Source organism: Nicotiana tabacum, chromosome 8 (genome assembly GCF_000715075.1).
Source record: "Nicotiana tabacum cultivar K326 chromosome 8, ASM71507v2, whole genome shotgun sequence".
Classification (NCBI taxonomy): Eukaryota; Viridiplantae; Streptophyta; class Magnoliopsida; order Solanales; family Solanaceae; genus Nicotiana; species Nicotiana tabacum.
In genome coordinates, this window is record NC_134087.1 from 39,017,097 (window position 1) to 39,023,154 (window position 6,058).

Sequence of the window (6,058 nt, forward strand, 5' to 3'; positions counted from 1 at the left end):
TTGACCCAAAGTCAACTATGTGGCATTAATGTATACGTAATTTAAATGAAAAGAAAAATCAGTCTTAGGTAATTTACAATTATATCCTTAAATTATACAAATAAATAAGATTATAAAAGTCGATCAATGTTTCAAGGATATTTTAGTCATTCAACATTTAACCTAAATTATTCGTGCTTTTATAATAATATAGATAGATAGATTATTGGTAATTTATTTTTTGATAATTAAATATTTTAATAAAAATTAAAGTATGGACAAAATTAATCCTCATAGGTAGTGCAATATGCAAAAATTCTAGTGGTCTAGTAATTGATTAGCAAATTTCCATCTCAAAATTGGCTTCGTTTGAATAAGACAGAGTCAATGTGAAGAGATTTATATAATCAATATCTAATTCAAATTTTAAATGTTTGGAATGTGTGAGCAAAAGGTTACAACGTACAAGCTTGATTTTCTCCGAGTATGTTACATGTGTTTTTAATTTTGTGTTCCCTTTCGTATCGAAAATTCAAAATTACTAATGTCCCGAATCATTATGGAAATTGAAAATCAATACACTATATAAATACACAGACAAAAGTTATCTTTCATTATGAAAATTTGTTGATGCATAGACTCTACAAAACATTGAACTTTTAAACATACACACGCGTAGATATTTTAGACAAGAGGGGTTGCTCTGATGGTAAGCAACTTCCACTTCCAACCAAAAGGTTGTGAGTTCGAGTCTCCCCAAGAGCAAGGTAGGAAATTATTGGGTTGTTGTGTTGTACACACGTAGATATTTCGAGATTGATAAACATTTTGAGAAGTTAAAAATCTTATTGTTTTAATTTAATGTACATATTTTTTTTTTTACTATTCTTACTCATTCTTGTTCAAGGTGATTGGTTGATGTACCAATTAGTGTATATGTTCGAATAAGAGTTAAAGACTCTTTTTTTTCTTGATCTTTTGTTGGAATTTCTAGTCGTTAATTTTTTCAATTAAATTACTTCAATTATTTCGCTTTCATGTATTCAAGAATTAGCTAGTTGGGACCTGCCGTGCAAAATTCAAAAGGAACTCCATATGGAGCTTAAATAAAACAATAACTTTATTACCTTTCACAATGGCGTTTTTTTTCAATTACTTTTTTTGCTTAATTTGTTTTTCAGTTGCGCATCGAGAGTATATATTTAGTAAAAAGTTTGAAAAATTATATGACGCTTATGATGGATGGCGAGCCCATGGAGGCAGGTCTAGAAGGATTGACAGGCTTCTAGGATGATAAGCTTCTGAAAAATGGGTGCACATGTCATCTTAAGCAAATTCCACATTGGAATAGGAAAGAAAAATAAAGAGATTTATAAGTCATAATATATGTTCACATGGTATGCTTATTCTTGCGCTCGATGATAGCATTGCCCACATGATAAATTTGTGAGATATATTAGGTCAAAGCAAAAAATACGCCTTATGAGCTTATGTCGTGAAAACTACGGTATCAGAGCCTAATTCTCAAACATGAGGTGAATGTAACATTCATGATGAAAGGCAGTCAATATATCAATACGGTGACGTACAAATTTACATGACATGAACTTGGGTTTTGATATATTTTTTTTTGTTTTTTGGTTAAAATTAAAAACTTTATTTAACCAAGTATAATATTTACAATCCCTAGCTCTTTTGGACTCTTGAGCTAGTTTCTATACATCCTTTTGTAATCTGTTGAAAAAAACATCAAACTAACATTCTGTTATCAATACCTATCTACAAAATTTCTATCTAGTTAGGATAACTATTCAATTTTTCTAACTCTTTCCTCCATTTATCTATTTGTTGTCCTCGGATATGCAACATTAGGACAATCTCTTTTATCCTTTTGTATATGTTGTCTCAATTCCTTGAAATCTTCTATTGTTCCTTTCCTTCCATATCTGATATATCGCTGCTGTAAATAGAGACACTAGTATTTCACCCTTTGTTCTATTTACCACCACCTTTGTTATCCATTCTATTTCCTCATCCCAGCTTCCTATATGATGGTGCATTTCTATCCAGTTCAACATTGCATTCCACATATTTCCGGAGTATGTTCACTCGAACAGTAGATGTTCAAATGTTTTCTCAGTGCTTCTGCTGCATAGTACACAATCTTTGCTAACTGCTATAACCCATTTCGTAGTCTTTCAACAGTAGCCAATCTTCTGTGTAGTGCCAACCAAAGAATGAATTGATGTCTCGGTATTGCTTTTGAGGTGGTGACTAATATCTTCCAGTTGCACTTCTGGTACTGAGGTCTTGAAGCCTTGTACAATTTCTTGATACAGAACTTACTCCCTTACAATAAGAATTGAGAGTGTCATTTGGACAGTTCTGCATGAACCACTCTCCTGCATCAAAAATCTTCTTGATTATCCAGCTTGCTTGCTTTGGAGTACTCATATTTCCAATATTCCTGTCTTTGATGTAGAAACTGTGAACCCATTGTATCCACAATGTCTCCTTCTTCTCAGTTATTGCCCATAATAACTTGCATAGGGCAGCCTTATTCCAGTAATAAAGGTCTAATATATTTAATCCTCCTGTTGATCTTGGTCTGCATGTAGTGTCCCAAGCAACCAATGATCTCCTTGAATGCTCAGTACTTCCAGTCCACATGAAAGTTCTACATACTGCAACTATCATCTTGATGATCTTCTTTGGGAGTAGAAATATCTGTGCCCAATATGTTTGCATCTCAAAAACCACACTCTTTAGCAGTTGCATCCTTCCACTACATGACAAAAACTTAGCTGTCCAATATTTTATTCTTTCTGTTATCTTCTCAACCAGAGGCATCCATTATTTTGTAGACAGTTTTCTTGAAGATAGTGGAATACCTAGATACTTGAATGGAAGCTCTCCTAATGTGAATTGCATCTCCTCTAGTATCTTGTCTGTAAATTCCTTTAAGACTCCAGCTATGTATAAAGCACTTTTATCCATATTTGCCTTCAATCCTGACACCTCAGAGAAATGATTGAACCTCTCTAGCATTAACTGAATTGAAATCCTGTCTGCTCTACTACAAAGGATCAGATCATCTGCAAAACAAATATATGTTATATTATTTTTGGAACATTTTGGGTGGTGGTTGAAATCTGGATTTTGATTCAGCTTCTTCAAGGATCTGTTTAGGTATTCCATCACCAACACAAACAAGTAGGGAGACATAGGGTCTCCTTGTCTTAGCCCCTTTTTAGCTTGGAACTTTTCTGTTAGACCTCTATTTAGTAGTAAAGAGTAGCTGATTGTCGTCACACACTCCATTATCAGATTTACAAACCCCACAGGTAGTCCAAATTCCATCAGAAACATTTTCAAAAAAGGCCATTCCACTGAATCATATGCTTTCCTTATATCAACTTTAATACAACACCTAGGAGACACCCCTTTTTGATTGTAACCTTTCACCAATTCATGTGCTATGATTACATTGTCCAAAATGTTCTTTCCCTCTATGAATGCAGACTGAGCGGGCCCCACGATAGAATCTGCTACCAGCTTCAATCTAGATGTGATGATCTTTGCTATTATCTTGTAGAGGGTCGTACAACATGTTATTGGTCTAAATTCTTTGACAAATTGATAATGCAGTGAGAGAATTACCTGATGAGAAAGCACCAGGAATTGATGGATTTTCTGCTAAATTTTTCAAAACCTATTGGAGTATAATTGGAGAGGAAACCAGGAAGGCAATTACTGAATTCTTTATGAGGGTCTTGATATATTGTTATAAGATAAAAATCAAAAAAGCCGTCTTAACAAACGGAGAGAAAAAAATGCATCATGCAAAAATATCTAACGAAATTGGAGATTTTACATAAAATATTACGACCAAGTTCGAAGTTTTAGTAGTTACTTTAACGCAAAAAAGTGTTTGAAGTTGAAGTTGGAGTGAATGTAATATTTTGTCAATACAAATTAATTTTGTTTGGTCTATAACCAAATAAATGATTTTTAAAGCACATCCGAAATTCAATTATTCTTAATGAAATTTCAGTTTTGCTTTGAGAGGCTGGGAATCAGTTATTTCACATTTCAAAATCTATGTAGAAACAATTATTCGATTCAAAATATTACACCACCATTGTCCATTGTTATTCAAATTGTAAAGAATTATTAAAGATATGACATTTGATTATGATTAGGTACTTCCGTACTTTCGGATTTGAAATATGCAGTAATTTTTAATTGATGATTTCATCCATTCAAATTCGACCCAGACGCATTGTACATTTTTTCCCCTTTTGTTTCAATTTTCATCCTGTTATTTCGTAATCAGCTTTATTTATTTTCTACTAACCAGGGAGGAGAAAAGGTTTAAATACAAAGGAAATTAGGGAATTAATGAGCATTTTAAGTGGCAATCATGAAATAGTTTTTGATGCATAGAATTTGATAGAAAGGTCCATCTCTATCCAAGGCCATTAAATATGGTATTTTCAATCCAAAAGTTTATTTTATTAATACTTTAAAATTATTATACGGCATTTATTAGGTAATTTTTTTTTTTAATAATTAGTCAATTCTAGCACCGTTGGCCATCAAAATAATATTTCAGTATTTCGAACACTGAAATTCAGTGTTTTAATTTTTGATAGCACGAATTATTATTTGGAACTAATAAAGTTAAATATAATAATAATAATAATAATAATAAATATTGAAATATTGGTTAAAATTATTTTTCTAGTGAAATAATGGTTTGCACTCTCAAATCTTTAACTTTCACATATTTTTTTCAAGTAAAGGTCATTATGACCCCTTATTTTCGAAAATTGAATTTGTCACATTACTGTTGTAGTAATTTCAGATCATGTTGAATTAAAAATTGAATTTTTAAGGGAGAGAAAGTGAAAATATTTTTGGAGTGAAAGTTGAAGAGGAAAAAGAAATGTATCACTTCTTTTTGCGTTTTTTACCTTTAGCTTTAAGAGAAATGATGAGATTCTTATTCTTTTTTACTTAAAAGAGCTAAACTACTGCGAGGTTATTCCCCGTCAATCCTTTATTAGATGCATTTTCTTTCTGCAATAATAATTACAAATAAATGGTAGATGTTAAAGGTGTTTTAATAAATATTAGATTGAAGTTGCAAAAAAGGAATATTTGCGGTTGAATTTAGAGAAGAAAAAAAAACCCAATTAAGTTCGTGAAAGTTGGAATGTTGTTGTGTTTAGCATGTCAATATTTGAAATATTGAAGTTCGATAGTACACATACTGACGACGCACTAGATTTACGAATATCGAAGTTTAAAATTTAAATACTAATAAGTATTATTTATAGCCAAAAGGCTCATAATAATGTCCAACATTTGTTTTTAGTTATTAACAACTTGTTTGGATGGTTGTTACGTATCGTTTCATAATGTATCGTATCGTACTGTATCGTTTGGTAAATATAATGTTTGGATAGATTGTGTCGTTTGTCATCGATTCATGATATCATGCACCAGCAATATGAAGAATAAACTTGCAATATTATAAAGAAAAATTATGATACAGGATAAAATTATTATATAGAAAGGTATGGTAAATGATAAAATAAAATTATTTAATAATAATAAAGGGTGAGATTGAGAGAAAAAAGACAAGATAACAACGCAACCACACCAAATCGATCGTTACATAAAGTGACACATTTCGTCGTTATGTAACGACGGATTTAACGATGCGATACAATAAAATTTAAGTAACAATTAAAACAAATATCGTATTTAAAGTAACAATACGATATAATACAATGGGTAACAACCATCCAAACAAGCTGTAAGTTTGCATGTAACAAATGTAAAATTTTCACCGGCCGTCCTTTTGGTCTCCCCCATTTAACATGTATCCATTTTTTTTAAAGAAGTTTGACTGATATATAATTATTGGGTAACTTCAAATACATATTTTTTCCGCTGCTGTTTCTTTTTCTTTGTATTCATGTCACATGCATCCGGGAGCTTTGCTGCTGCTTTTTTCTCCTCTGTATTTATGTCCCATGTATCCATGAGCCTTTTTGGTTCTACTTCTTCT